This window comes from Rattus norvegicus, chromosome 19 (assembly GCF_036323735.1).
Source record: "Rattus norvegicus strain BN/NHsdMcwi chromosome 19, GRCr8, whole genome shotgun sequence".
NCBI classification, from domain to species: Eukaryota; Metazoa; Chordata; class Mammalia; order Rodentia; family Muridae; genus Rattus; species Rattus norvegicus.
Genome location: NC_086037.1, coordinates 30,871,746 through 30,887,922, shown reverse-complemented (window position 1 = coordinate 30,887,922; position 16,177 = coordinate 30,871,746). Strand labels below are relative to the sequence as shown.

General features: G+C 44.1%; 1 non-coding gene and 2 pseudogenes across 1 annotated transcript; 1 reads left to right on the top strand and 2 right to left on the bottom strand.

Moving 5' to 3' along the window:
- Positions 1 to 7,886, bottom strand: part of LOC134483678 (protein PBDC1-like) — a 95,840-nt pseudogene extending 87,954 nt beyond the window's left edge.
- A 332-nt stretch (positions 7,887 to 8,218) lies between these two features.
- LOC103694293 (FUN14 domain-containing protein 2 pseudogene) lies at positions 8,219 to 8,698 on the bottom strand (annotated as a pseudogene).
- Positions 8,699 to 15,094: 6,396 nt separating this feature from the next.
- Trnas-aga11 (transfer RNA serine (anticodon AGA) 11) lies at positions 15,095 to 15,175 on the top strand. Its single transcript has one exon. It is a non-coding gene; the product is annotated as a tRNA-Ser (tRNA).
- Positions 15,176 to 16,177: the final 1,002 nt, after the last annotated feature.

Sequence of the window (16,177 nt, the reverse complement as noted above, 5' to 3'; positions counted from 1 at the left end):
GGACAAAAGTCCCTGTACTTGAAGGTCAGCTCTCATGTACTTTGGATGCTTGACTTGGTCTCACGAAGGGTCAGTTTGGACCCTCAGATGCCCATGCCGACAAACTCCATTTCAGTGTGTGTGTGTGTGTGTGTGTGTGCTTTTAATACATGACCCTTCTTAAGGGGAGGCACATTTCATGTGCAAAGTATTACAGACCATTGGAGATGGTATCTAATTCAAAGGGGGAAGGTCCTCGGGGGTGAGCCCTAGTCAAGTATGTCTTTTTCCAAGGAGGCCCATTCCTTTCCTTTTGCTTCTGGCTGATGTGAGCAGTCATTTCTTCCACATGTCTGCTCCCACTTCCCGGATTCTCTGCTTGCCTCTTGGAAGCCAGCCAAACACAGCCAAAACTGTGTAATCCAAAATAATCCTCCTTCCTTTTCATTTGTTTTCGTCAGACAGTTCGCCACAGTGAAAGCTGACGGACACAGCTACAGTCGGTGCTAGACATTTCCTATGCGTCTACGTCTCCCTTTTCATATAAGAGACTGATTCAAACCAGGTGCCCGCTTGCCCAGATCACAGAGTGGCAATGTGGCTAGCTAGATATCCAAGTCGGATCGGTGCCACACCGATGCCCATGTTCTTAACTGACACTTCCACCTCCCATGATGCCAAGGCTGCAAGTAACCTCACGTGATATTATGGTTTGGTATGTGCCATTTCTCCATCACAGGATGGTCAAAATCCCTCCCCTGCCTTCATCCGTCTCCCCCACTGCTTTCAGTTGAGCGCATGGACTCTGTGAGCTCTTGTGGATCATTCCATAGGAGATTTCTGGACACTAGGCGGGATGCATAGTTCTGGATTTCATAATCCTCTGAAAGAAATTCAAGAATCAAAGAAAATAAGCATGAGATAACTTATGAAGGCAAGTTAGCACAATATAATCATGTTGGACGTGGTACAGACTGAAAGACTGGCTATTGCGTTGGGTTTAAGAGGAGGAAAGTTCGGAAGCCGTAAGGGGTTGGTAAGGTGACTTATCAGGTAAAGGAACTTGCAGCCGGACCTGACACCCTGAGTTTCATTCCCAGGGCTCACGTGGTGGAAAGAGAGAACCAATTCCTTCAAGTTGTCCTCTGACCTACAGGTCTCCACACACAGACACACAAATAATTAAATGTAATGAAAATTTAGAAAGCTGTTTACTCTTTCAGATAAAGTAGCAGTTCTCTCTGCTTTACCTCTCTCCCCACCCTTTCTAGTCAACTTTGATCTCCAGTGGGAGAAGCTGCTGTGTGCTCTGGGTAATATTCTAGTTCAGTTATGCAAAGGGCACATCCTATCCTCTTGCTTTTCAAGTTTGCTCTTAAACAAATACATCTCAATTGAGCTCTTCAGTTAATGTCCCATGCCTTTTATTGCTTATAAATTTATTTGAGTATTGATTTGAAACACAAGTGGATACTTTGTGGAAGGTGAAGATTGATTTCGACTTCCACACACTGTTTTCCATGTGTTCCTCGTGTCATCATTATGATTTTCTTCTTTATGATTCTTCTGCCTGCTCAAGTTGTCTGAAATTGTCCTGGAGGTCAGAAGTGATGGTGTTTTACTCAGGAGATAAGGAACTATCCCACAGTACCCTGCTGGATTCTGGAAAGCATATTCTGGTCTGACAGTCCTTCTTTTTTTCACCATGGTGGCTTTAAAGTTTCACCCTCTGCAAATGAATTAGTGCATTGCCCTTAGCAGGGTCTTAAGTGCTTCTTAAATTTGAGCATGTGAGATCTAAAAAATGGAAACTCTTGATTTCCTTCCTTCCTATTTTCTTTAAAATCCATTTCAAAACTCTTGGCCAATAAACATAAGACTTCTTGAGTGGTGTTTCCACATCATTTGTCTTCTGTTTATTCTCTTCACGGCCACACCTCCTCTAACATCCAACTGATTTCTCGGGGTTTTTATTCCAATTACTAAAACTTTAATTATTTTGCCCGCTTCTCTCATTATTTTTCAAAGACTTTCTAATCGTGACTTACACTTCCCTTCCCTTTCTTTACATCTGGGAGTGCTTTGAGCACACAGATCTAAGGTCTTTTTAGATTGTCATTATTTTGAGATGAAAAGCCTCCCACTTCTCCTACCTGCCGGTTTGTTTCTTTTCGCTCTTTCAGCTTTTTATAAACTCATCTTTGTGGAGATGTGTGTGAGTGAGACGGGGGTTGTGGAGGTCTCACATGCTCTGGTCCATCCTTACTGAGCGTGTTAACATGGCTCAATCGTGAACAGTATTCTACAGTGGCTCCTAACTCTGAGATTCTTGTGGCCCAAGAGACAGAATCTGGTCCTTGCTGCTTGCAGTGTGAACCTGTGTCTTTGAGACGAATCCTCTTACTCTGATAGCCCAGCAATGTTGCGGATGTCTCTGAGTCTTCGGGAGTCTTTGAGGCTGGCAGACAGTTTGATGCTTAACCCAGGAGACGCTAGACTGGCAAGTCAAGACACCAGATACCTTGTCTGCGTTCCCAGAACTTGCATGGCTCAAACTTTCCCGATCCAGTTTATAGGAACCCCAAAGCCATAGCTCTCAGGCCCCTTCCCCAACTGATGCCCTCACCCCATTCTCTTTCTTGTCTTTGAGTTTGAAAGAGTGTTAAAATGTGAGAAGCAGGTATTTTCACCGAAATATATCTACATGTGAAGTTTGTGTGTAAGCTGAAACTATTGTATTTGAGTGAGAGCCATTGAGGAGAATATTTTAAATGGAAGAAACTCTCAGGGATTGGCAACTGAATGTGAGAAACACAGCTGTTTTGACCGCCTGGACCCTTTAAAGGTAGAGCCCAGCCAGCAGAGCCAGCCCCAGTGGGAGAGCCTCTGAAGGTTTTACCCACTCTTGCTTCTGTCTTGTTTCGTTGGCTGCCATTTGAGCAAGCCAGTGTAACCAGCTCCTACTGCCATGAAATAAGCCTCTCCCCCTGTCATGCTTTCTCTACCATGGTGGACGAAGTCTCTCTCAAATCATGAGCCCAAATAACGTTTTCCTCCCGTTAGTTGCTCCGGTCAAGTCTATGAGAAACGTAACCAACATGACCTTACTTGTATGCTCACTTCCTACCACAAAGGAGATTTTAAGATGAGGACTTGGGAGCCAGAGAGTCAAATGGGGAGGGAAAGAAACACCAGGAGGGACATAAGGAAGTCAGACAGGGGAGGGAAGGCAGTCACCAAAGGCACTGAGGTAATCCTTGTACAGCTTGGTCTTGCAACCCTGATTAACGTCATTGGGGGAATAGAAAGGACAGAGACTAAAGAAACAATGGACACATAGATACTCATGAAGAAAATCTGGGGTCAGTGGGCTATGTGCACTCTGATGGAGCTGTACCTAATGGTGACACAACCTGGAGCCTCGGTGTATCTATTCTGCACAAGCAGTCTCAGTGCTCTCCATCCTGAAAGAAAAACCCGTAGCTGCTAGCATTTGTACACACTGGTCAGCCATTTGTACACATTCTTATGTGGACAGAGGAAGGCTGGACTTGGCCCAGGAAAGGCTTTGCTAATTTCCATGGATCCTATTCGCCAGTCTCTGTCCTGGCTTTGCCTGCGTCCACAATACACATTTGCTCTAGAATTCATTTACTCGGGGCTTCCTCCATTCCCTTGTGATCTCAGCAAGTGCGATCTATTGTGTTACTATTTTGCGGAACTGGAAGCTCAGTCCTGGCGAGACTCTAGGAGTTCACTTATCCTTCTCAGAGTGTGAGGATGCACTTATTATCCACAGAGCTACTCCACCTGGTGGAATGCTTTCAGGACGTCTACCATAGGACAACTAAGCCCAGCCAGCACAACATCTGGATGGGTGTAATTATTATATATCGAGGTTCGACAAACCATACCAAAATTGAGTGGCTTAGCCTAGTAATGAATATGCACCTCAGGAATTCTGGGATAGTGAATACTGGTGATTTCTGCTTTGGAGTTCCTCATGAGGTTGCTGGGAAGCAAGGGGGAACTTGCTGTCTGAAAAGGGCAGGAGGTAAGACACTTAGATGGCTGAGTGGTTGGTGCTAGTCGCTGCTGGCCGGAAGTCAAATTCCTCAGGATGCGAACCTCCCATTTAACTGTTTGAACATCGTTTCTCAGAGGCGTCCCATCTACCGAGGTGAGTGATGAAAGCAAGACAGAGACACAGGACCTATTATGGTCTGGTCTCTAGGAAGGCAGTTGCTCCAACACACGATGTTAAAGTTATGAAGTCTGGAACACATTTAAGTCGAAGGGAAGGAGGGATGTTAAAGAATTTGTGAATACGGGGTTGGGGATTTAGCTCAGTGGTAGAGCGCTTGCCTAGGAAGCACAAGGCCCTGGGTTCGGTCCCCAGCTCCGGAAAAAAAAAAAAGAATTTGTGAATACACACTATTTTAGTTACTGCAAAAGTCAAGTAGAATCTCAGGCAAGTTAGGCAGGCTGAGGGGTGAGAGTCAGGGGTAGGGTAGAGCACCACTGAAGGAATATGCAAGGGTAAGACAAACCCATGCTTAAGGTGAGGAGAAGTCAGCCTGACTGGATGACTTTGCAAGCAGTGTGGGAGTAGGCGGGTTAAGCTATGTTGTTCTTAGAATCAGTCTTCTGCAACTACTGAGGAAGAAAAGGGATGTCCAACGGCACTGCTATTACTCAAGGACTTGAACTTAAGTCTCATGATTCATGATTCAAACACGAATTGAAAAATTCATCTCAGAATCAACAGCTTCAGTTCAAAGAACTTCAGAGCCTCACACGGACTCAAGCAAACATCTTTAGCCTTTATGCTCCATTTCACAGCAGTGGTGTTAAAAGAAAGCACATGGGAAACTACAGTGTGAAACCAAGGGGTTTAGTCTTTGTCACACCATATCCCAGAAGCCTTCATTCAATGAATCATTTCATTTTTTTTGGTCTCAGTTTTCACATCTATAAAATGGGAACCAACTACGGCCTTGACTCTCCTCCCACAGAAGAACTGAAAACTGAACGATTATTTTAAAATTAAAATTTGAACCGTGAACTCTTGATATGCAGACGTACCCGTTAACGTCACCGAGAGCATGAGGCGAAAGAGAGAGTCTTAGACCTCATATGGTGCCACATACCTGCAATCCCAAAGGGTTGGGCTAGAGGAACTGGAATTACAGGTCATCCCTAGCTACACAGAGTTCAAGACCATCCTAAATGACACAAGGCCCTATTACACAGGACAAAGGGATTGATTGTTTCTGATTTTAATCAAACAGTGAGTCAGTAGGAGAATTCAGTGTGGTCCTATATACACGATCCCATGAGTAAACTGGAGAGAGCACCAGATGCCATATTCTACACAGTGATGCAGGCACAGGAGAGACGCAGACCTCTCTAGCACCAGTTACTCTGCACCTCTGGCTACTTACCAGCACTGCCTGCCAAACTGAAACACAGGCACGCTAGAGCTTCCATCCAGAAAAAGCCAGGCTGCCCCTTGAGAGAGGAGAGCCCCTGAGACAAGGAGATGACACACACCTGGGCAGGTCTGATGTATATTCCTCTCTGTGGAGGGCAGTGGAATTCATTCCCAGGCCATTCATCAAGGTGCTAAAATTAGATCCTGCTTAGAAGGAATGATGCATTGCTGATTACATAATAAAGATAGCTGTAGTTCTCATGAGAAACAGAAGGGAGAGATATATTTAGGCAGAGGGCAAATATATCATTGATATGAAAAATGGATTCATTAAGTATTTAATCTTTATACCATTCCTTTGAAATAAATGCACACATACATCACACGTGTTTTAAAATGACTCGATAATTAATATTGTTATACTTGAGAGAAATGCTGGCTTTCCATCAGGAAGTCATGCCATGAGTCAGAGAGTGTGGGTGGAGGGGAGCCCTCTGCCCCACGCTGCAGGCAGAGGGCCAGTTGGAGATTTGCATCAGGGCTTCCCTGGTCACCAAGGTCCATCTCCAGTACAGAGATGCTTCTAAGAGTCATCGGGATGGGAGCCAGACACATCTTCTGCACCTGTACCAAAGGGTGTCTGTTGGTCGCTTACAGTTTTCACCCCCTAACTGCCTCCGTCGCAGTCTGCGCTGTCTCGCCCCACATCACCATCAGATAAGGAGAGCCTTGCACCTTTTAAGCCTGTGGTGAAGGCATTTCCAATTACTCACACTTTGAACAGACATGATGGTGTTTGAGTGTTTAACGATCATGCAGGTTTGGCAGCCTTCGGATGGCGAAGGTCGGTAGAAATAAGTCGAGGTGAAATCAAAGAGTGAAATTAGCCTAATTTTTTTTTTCTTTTTTTCGGAGCTGGGGACCGAACCCAGGGCCTTGCGCTTCCTAGGCAAGCGCTCTACCACTGAGCTAAATCCCCAACCCCGAAATTAGCCTAATTATAGCTCGGAGAACCAGATTCATCTTTTATAACTGTTCTAACGGGACGATGGCTAGAAGGATACTAACCAAGTCCTAAGGGGTTAAACGTGTATTCACGGAGGCTACGAGATGTCTCCGTGGTTAAAAGCACTAACTGCCCTTCCAGAGGGCTTGTGTTTGGTTGCCAGCTAACAACCATCTGTAACTCCAGTCTCAGGGATCCAACTCCCTCCTCTGGCCTCCATGGGCATTACCATAATATATAATAAAATACCATAAAATATTATATATATGTATATATATAAAATATATCCTAATGATTTTTCAAAAGTTTTAAAACAAATTTTTTAAGTTTTTAAAAGGACTCAGATTTTTAGTATTAAATACATATTGTAAATAATAAAGATTTTTTTTCAGTACTAAATACGTATTGTAAATAATAAAATGGCGGGCGTTTTACAGTAATCGGCGAACAGATACAATTCCATGATTGCTGTCGGTACGTGGGGAAATCACTATACTTCTGTTTCCACAATAAATAGCGAAAAATCATCTTCAAATTCTTTTAGAAAAATATACATCGAGGCGGGTTATGCTGCCTTTTAATACGTATCACAAGTAGAATAACTTACACTGGCCCAAATAAAATAAAAACGCACCGAGGGAACGCAAACAGGCGAATGGACACACCCACCGGTAGTTTCGATTTTTCCAAAGGGTGCCGTTGTTTAAGGTACGTCCAAAAGTGATTCTGTTTCATATATGGCCTTAAAAACACACCATGGCACAGAGGAGCGTTTACAGATCTGAGAATTCATTTGGGGTAGACCTGACCTCTCATGAGGAGTTTCCTTTATACAAATAATGTATTCAAAAATACCTGAAATCCATTAAGTAGCGAGCCTTGTGGCGCAGTGCCGATGGCAGGAGACCCGGCTTCCGGAAGACGATTTTACACTTGGAGTTGAGATCTCGGTGACAGCTATGGTGGAAAAATGGACAGTAGACACAGACTTTTATTCTAAACAATAATTCCGAAGGAGATTGTGTTCGATGAAAATAATTTATGACACATGTGCTACTCTTACTTCCAAATGCTCGGAAGGTCTCTTTAAAGTTCTTGCTTAAGGAACTGGAGAGGTGGCTCAGTGGTTAGAGCACCGACTGCTCTTCCCAGAGGTCCTGAGTTCGATTCCCGGCAACCATGTGGCTCATAACCATTGGTAATGAGATCCGATGCACTCCTCTGGCCCAGAGGTGTCTGTGCAGATGGAGCACACGGGTGTAAAAAAAAAAAAAAAGTAAATTTAAGATTCCTGTTTAAATGTTGTATTTCATGAAGTTCTTACAGGCGGTTTCCATAGAGACCCACTTACCACTTACTTATATATATGTTACTATATAACACTTACTACGTCATACGTCTTTAGCACAAGTTCACTTAATATTCAATATTATTCAATATTTTCAGTCACGGCGCTTACACTGCCATTTCGGCCATGTAATTATGTCAAGTATAAATACAATATTTTTAGTGATGTTAATATGAGGTGTAAATACCTCTCTTTTGAAAGCCTAAAACCCATTTAAAAAGAAAGCCTAAACCAAGATACCAAAATCCCTTCATGCTTAAAGGCAAATGCATTCGGTTCCTTTCCACCCACGTATGTTACTACGGTAACCGCGTGCTGCTTTTCCCAACTGGAGTTTGGAAAAGGACTTCACGTCTGGGGAAAGGAACATTTGTGGTAAGCGACACAGCAACCAAGCCGGGAGGTTAGTGGAAGAGTTCACACCTATGGTGACTTCCGACGAGTGGAGCGTGAGGCGCGCCTAGAAGAACCTTGCACCAGGAGAAGCCTGCGGAAGCCATTCGGATTCGCTATGAGATTGGCTGTAAGATTTGCTATCGGATCTGCTATAAAATTTGCTATAAGATTCTCTATAAGGTTTGCTATAAGAGCGACTTGAAGTCCTCAGGATGCCAGGCCCAGCAGGAAGCCCCCGAGAAACCCTCCGGTCACCGGAACATTCTTCTCCACGAACCACACGACCTCCTCAGCTGTGCTCCTGACCTCGGCTGGCCTTTGCGGATGCTTACGGATCTTCAGCTGCGCCCTGGCTGTCTTTCCGTCGTTTTCCACTCTGCCAGCCGACGAAGAGGCCGCCTCCAACAGCCGTGGCCGCCAACTTTCCAACCTCCGGCCTGAACAGCTTACGCCACCATGGTTGCTTTTTAGTGAATTCTGCAAGGTCCAGTGCCTCGAATTTTCCATCAAAGTTTCCTTGACTGTTGGCGGCCATTTCCGGGGAAGCCAATCACCATATCTTAAAGGCTATCTAAGAAGAGTGTCCTTAAATAGTGGAGAGTATTGTATGTCCTATATGTATACTGATAGAATACTGCGGCACACAGTATAGAATATATATATATATGTATATATACCATGTATATATGTATGTGCATATGTATGTATATATGTGTATATATACACATATATGTATATACATATATATGTATATGTATGTATATATACACATGTATGTATATGCATATACATATTATTCTGTAGTATACATAGTACTAGGATATGTCACACATAAATAATATATCTTATTGTACATAATCATTCTTCCTTTAGTAACAAAAAATTAGCTTTCCTCTACTTTATCAGTAAAGTTTTCCCTCTTTTCCCATTTCATGTGTGTATTATGTGCATGTACGCAGCCATGTTTGCATGTATGTCTTGGCATGTTTGCCTATGTATGAGTACATGTCGAGGCCCAAGGCTGATGTCAAGAATCCTTCTCCTTTCCTCCTCCACACTGTCTATTGAGACACGGTCTCTCAGTGAAGCCCAGAGCTTGCCCTTCAGGCTAGCCAGCTTGCTCTGGTTATCTCCAGTTCTGCCTTCTGAGATGGAAATTAACAGGAAGGCCACTACTCCTGCCTGTCATTTTATATAGAATCTGAGGAATCTGAACTATGATCCTCATGCTTGCAGGGCAAGTGTTCTGACTACTGAGCCATCTATCCAGCCTTCAGGTCGTCAGGCTAGGCCAGTCTCTGCTGCAGTAAAAAGCAATACCCAGTGCTCCCTGGCTCAATATTTCTCCCGAACTTCATGCCCAATGAGAAGACCAATGATTACATTTAGTTTTGTCACAGACAGATGTGGGATTCCATGACCCTTGGAAGTTTACCATCTCAACATGATGTCAACTCTTCACTGTGTGGGGATGGTAGCTTGTCACTGCTTCCAAGGGGGAGAGCTGTATGGCATAGCCACTTTCTCTTCAGTCCGCTCTGGTGCCTTGAGGAGACCTGGAGAAAGGAGTCCCTGCCTCAGGTAGGTAGTCCAGAGAGGCTCTCAGCAGCCCAGGGCCCTTAGCTGCAGCCCCATTTGCCTCCTAGGAGCATTCAGTTTTGTGAATGGGTCACCAGGCTTTGGTGGAACCTATGTGAGCCTAGTCTTGCATCCAAATGGCCAAAACTCGGGTGCTTTCTGGTGAAATGACTTAATTTGGCACCAGACACCTCTTTTCACATCAGATCAGAGTGAACTCCTGAAAAGCTGGTGTTCCTTCACAGTTTGCTCCTTTCCCACAAATGCCCAATGAGTAGATCATTGGTTTTCTCACTGAGGTTGACTGATTGAGAAAATGGTCCCTATTCTCCACCCATCCTTTGTATTCAGGCCTCCTGCTATGAGCCTTGCCTGGCCTCTTCCTGAAGGGGAAGAAGGTTTGATTTCTCTGAATTGAAGGGTGGTCAAATGGTTTATGAAGGGGCTCACGCCCAAGGAAAGTGACCTCACTATTGACTCGATGACAACAGTTTCCAGGCTGGGATGACTCTGGAGGGAGACTGCTCAGTGTTGTGTGGTTAGACCTGTTGGAAGCAGGGACACAACTAACAGCTCCCATGTGAAGAGCAAGATCTTGACCTACAGGTGCGAGCAGTCAGTAGCCGGGCTCTGGACAGACACTGAGGTATTGGGCAAAGACTCTAGGAGTGCATTTAGGAACTTGAGACAGGAGACAGCAGCTGAATTTTCTGAGAAATGTCTTTTATCAAGGATGTAGGTTCTCAGGGGAACTTGGACCTACTTGGTCCATGGAACGTGAAAACAGCAGTAATAATGGACCCTGTACGACACAGTGATGACTTCTCGCTCATTGGGTGTCAGCTTGTCGGTATGCCGCTCAGTGCTCAGCGATTCATAGAAACCAGTAGCAAGGACCTCATCTTCCTGGTGGGACTTGGACTTCTCATTGCACCATAAGGCTGTATGGATGCTGTCCATCCATATGGACAACCAAACCAGGTCCAGAAAACATTGACAAATTGGTATCTGTTTAAGGTCAGCTGGAGTTAGGTGAGACTTGGGGGCCTAAAGCTGGGGACAGCAGGGACTGATGACTTCTGTAAAAGTAAGGCACTTCTATATATACAGAGGCCACATGGGAGCCTTCCTGACCCACTGGTTCTCAGTCCTGGCTCATCTGGCCCACCCAGCCCACCTACCTCTCTCCCCCTCACCTCAGGTTCAGTAGGTTTGTGGTAATGTGCTTCACAGTCAGTTCCATGTGCCCCGGGCTGAGAAGCACTTGACTTCCAGGACTTTTTGAGAGAAGTAGCTTTTTAAAGCTACTAATTACACAGAATCATGTTGGGATCCCATAAGGTATCCAATCAGCAGCCTTGGCCTCCGCCCTTGTTTGCCATGAACTTCATAGCAAGTCTGACTCACTGAAGAGACAGCATGAAGGCAGACACTGAGCACTGTACACTGAAAACATGCAGGCAAAGGCACACTGTGAAACATGCTACAGTTGCTTGAAAAGTGACAAGCTATTGGCTTATATGGTTTTTAGCTATTATCACCCAAGCCTGGGACTCCCTGCTCTGAACAGAAAAGAAAGGATAGGGGTTAGAGGAAGGGGGGGATGACAAAGAAAAAAGGAAGTAGAAAGGTTAATCAGAGGCTGTCCATTATCAAAAGTGTTGAGCACTTCAGCACCCCAAAAGAAAAGAGCAAAGAAAACTAACTTGGAGGGGGGAGGGTAAATATATTTCAAAATGGAACAAGGCTGTTGTTCTAGACATTGCTCTGGGAATGGTGTTGCACTGTCTTACATAATGCTTATGAAGGATAGAGCTGTACATCCTTGAGTCAGCCTTCCCTAAGAGTGACACAAAACAATCTTTTATTAATATTATTTTAAACGCATTACCATTGTACATGATCTCAGAAGACCAAGTGTGTAGAGCATATTACAGAAATCAAAAGAATAAATTAATGTAAGAGAGAAGACAAGTGTACACCCTGTTAGAAATGTCTCCCCATCAAGTTACTCTGTAGGGCACTTTGCAAATGTAAATATTGTATATGAACAGTAGATAAGTAAGTGAATGAATATGTTAGAAGCTTCCTCTGGGTTTTGTAGAAGACTACGGGTTGCAAAGAGTCATTGTTTCATATTTAAAAGTCCTCTCAGGCGCATGTTTTCTGGTGTTGAACAGAGATGCCTTGATCTCCTCAGATAATCAAGTGCACAGTTGGAGCTTCAGGGTAGACATAGGCAGACAGATTTAGACCCCTAGTTTAATATATATGGCACCATAGAGGTAGCCATGGTACATAATCTATCCAAAAACTTTTTGAAATGTGTAAAATAGTTGTAGTCTTTAAAAACATTTTTTAAAACTGTGTATATATGTGTACATGCGTGTGTTGTGTGAAGGTTAGAGAACGACTGGCAGGAATTGGTCCTCTCCTTACATCATGTGCATCCTGAGGGTTAAGCTCAGGGCATCAGACTTGGCAGCAAGCACCTTTACTGACTGAGCTGCCTCGCTGGCCCAGTGGTTGTGGTTTTAACAAATGAACACTTAGAGGATATGTCACAGTGGCTGTATTATCAGGTCATTTCCAGTATGTCCTCACTAAAGGGTACAGGAGATCTGAAAGAAAGCCCAAGTGTTCAAAACAGTTTCTTGGAGCATCGATTAGATGTACCTCATCTTCTAGCAAGGACAGTGAGGCTACGTCCCTGATGTTACAGAGTGTCTTGGTGAATGGCAGGGATAGGACCCGATCCTAGACCGACATAGTGTGCCATCTGACCTTGGCATCATCATATCTTTCCTGAGAAGCTGCTCAGTTACTGTTACTTTTGTCTGTAATCTTCCTGTGAGACACACTATCATAGAGCACACAGGACTATGTCTGGATCAATCTGGATGCAGTCGGGTGATTTATCATTGCATCGTTCTACATATCTCTCCTGCCTTGCAGGTACGGCACTGGAGAGGAGATAGTCTTCTGCTAGGTATGCATCCTATCCCATAGTCCTGGGGGCTTCCAAGGAACTATAGCTTCCTCCTATGTTATATTAATGCACTTGACATTAAATCTATTCTTCAAACAATACAAACTAGCACTTTTTTTTCTCGTTCCCAAAAAGATTCACCCAGGATCCCCTTTATTTTGTTCATTCAATTCCATGAAAAGATAAAAGAATGATTAGGTCCCTAGTGGGAGGCAGCTTCTGTCTAGTCAATTTAAACGTAGAAGCTGCATCATGAACCCCCTGTTTAATCACAGCTGTTCCAGAAACAGTAGAGAACACCTCCTGTGGATATATGCTAATTTTCAGTTACCCACTTTGGTTGGAAAAGAAAATAATCAGGATAAAAGATAAATAAAGTGACTAAGAACCTGGGTTCTTTTACACTTGAGATATTTACATTTTCCTTTGAGCTTAAGCAAGTCCTCCTACTAGAGCATCATAGCCAAGAACTGGGGTGCAACCCAGAAGTGGGTTGAGGAGGAGAGACAGTGGGGAGGATGGGTGAGCCCCAAAGGCTGAGAATGTTCACAGCCCTCCTCTTTGCCTGTGCTTACCAAGGATTCGGGGCATTTAGACCAACACAAGCTTTCCTCTCCTAGAAGGAGACACTGTACTAGCTAAAACACTTTTTGGTTTTTAAGCCTTCTTGGTAAAGAGTGGAGATTTTGTAAAGCAGATGGTGCTTCCCCACTCTACGGTAACCCACAGTAAGAGAGCAGTTTGGGGGTACGTACTGGGCACTAAGTGGGTATTTGTTTGGTATTCTTGGAGGGGCGATGGTAGGCAAAGAGCAGAGATCACGTCTTCTGTCGGTGGCGATTCAAAGCCAGTGGTTAAGAGGTGAGATTATCGACCTCAATGACACATTAAGAAGATCATATGATGTGACCTGTGAGGTAGCTTCACCCCAGGCAGACATACAGATGGTCCAACATACACAAACCAATAAGTGCACAAGTAAATAAATAGACTCAAGGTTGGAAATCACAAATCTACTTCAAGAGACACTGAAAGTGCCGTTAAAAGTTCAATATCTTTTTTTATGATAAAGGAGATCCTGAAGAAACTGCACATAGAAGAAACATACTTCAACATAATAAAGGCTGGTCTAGGAGCTCTGGTGTTATATGACAGTATAATGTCTTAGGTGTCACAATGTCACCTAAGAGCTGACATTAAGCTGAGATAGAAAAACTCAGTGTTTCTTCTAAAATTAGGTCTGTGACTCAGGGACCTCTCTTATTCAGTATGTGGCAGCTGATTCAGTATAGAGCTTATTCAGTAGAATCCTTTAAGTCTTAACCAGAAAGAAGCAAGACAAAGAACTCAAAGGAATGCAAGCAGGAAAGACCAAAGTCAAATCATTCCTGAGTGCTGCCGATGTCATCCTGTACTTTAAAACCTTACTACCAACACTGGAAGCACTTAAACACCTACGGCAAAGGAGCAGGACACAAAGTCAACACACAAAACCCGGTAGCTTTTCTGTATAGCAATAATGATCATGTTGAGAGAGAAGTCAGGGAAACAATCCCATTCACAATGCCTCTAAAAGATAAACAAACAAAAACCCAAAACAACTTATGAAGGCATGAGACCTCTATATTGAAATCCTTAAACACCAAACAAGAAACTAAAGAAGGCACTAAAGGACAGAGAGCCCTCCCATGGCTCACAGAACAGCAATTGATATTGTGAAAACTGGCTAGATGACCCAAAGCAACTTGTAGATTTTAGGCAATCCTCATAAAAATTCTATTGGCGTTCCTCTAGAAATGGGGGGGGGGGTCTTAAAATTTACATGGAAGTGGAAATGACCAGGAAGAGCCAAAGTAATCTTGACCAAAAAGAACAACGCTGGAGGCATCTGACTTCAAACTATATGACAAAGCCACAGTAACACAAGCAGCACAGCACAGGCACAAAACAGACACACGGAGCAATAAAATATAAACAGAGACTTGGAAATAAATCCACAGTGTCTCCACCGCTCTCTGATTCTTGGTAAAGATTCCCAAACCATGCACTGGAAAACAACAGGTTTGACAAACATGTAGAGGGATTAAACTGGACCCTGGGGGGGGGGGAGCAGGGGGGGATTGGGAGGTGGAACCTTTGCACACAGCGGGTGGGAAGGTAAACCGGTTGCACCACTGTGAACAAGCACTGCCTCAGGACCCAGCTAAACCATCCATCCCCTGGGAGTATACCCACGTGACTCCAAGCCGGCCAGTCACAGAGAGCTGTGCGCATCCTTGTTTCCTGGGGGCATTGTTCAGGACAGCCAAGTTCAGGCACCGCCTCGATGCCCATCCACAGCAGAATCATTTAAGAAGATGGGGTTTTGGGGTTGGGGATTTAGCTCAGTGGTAGAGCGCTTGCCTAGAAAGCACAAGGTCCTGGGTTCGATCCCCAGCTCCGAAAAAAAGAAAAAAAAAAGAAAAAAAAAAAAAAAAGAAGATGGGGTTTTATGTATTCAGACACACACACACACACACACACACACACACACACACACACACACACAGAAAGAAAAAAAAAGAACAAAACCCAAGCCGTCTAAAGTAAAATAGAGTTGGAGCTTCCTGTACTAAGCAAAATAAACCAGGCTCCGAGAAACAAACATTGTATGCATTCTCTCATATGCCGAACCTAGATTTGACCAGACCCAAAGATGTAGGTAGTCATACACAGATATGGAGGACGTAGATGTACACGTGACGTGAGAGTTTAAGAGAGGCGATTTGAGGAGGGGATTAGCAGGAGGAGAAAAAAAACAGGAAGGAGTAAGAGAGGATGAGTGTAGCCAAACTGTATGACTTACGAGGTTGAAAATGTCATTTTGAAACACGTCACCTTGTCCCGTATATCCTGAAAAATGTCCTTTTAAATTCTGTCGTGATTTTATTATGCACCACTGGACAGATGATCGAGTCCTCCTGCACTTAGTGTGCTCTCACCTGCCTCGATGAAGATCGATGGGTTTCTGTTTGGGAAACTGGCTGCAGTAGTTAAATTAGTAACTACAAGGCCAGCTCCTCAGGCAGCAGTGGGGGTGGGGGAGAGCGCCGGGAGCAGGGAAGCTTAGAGCGCATGCGCAGAACAATAAACTCCAGCTGTTGCTACTCTCCCACCCCTGAGAATGCAAAGTTCCTTTAAAATGTGAAAAGGAGATCCAAAGACAGTGGCAGGTTTCCTTATCACCGCTAAGCTTATTCTAGGGACATTCAAATTTGGTGTCCAGATAAAGCTGGCAGATTGTATCACACCTATGTGTCCCTTCACGCCCATCCAAGAGCATTCAAATAATAAGTGTTTTGTTGTTGTGTTTCCGCTTTGCTGTAAAGTCAATGCCAGCCTCAAAGCTCACTACAGAGCTGAGACTGACTTTGAACTCCTAGTTCTCCTGCCTCCATCTCCTGAGGG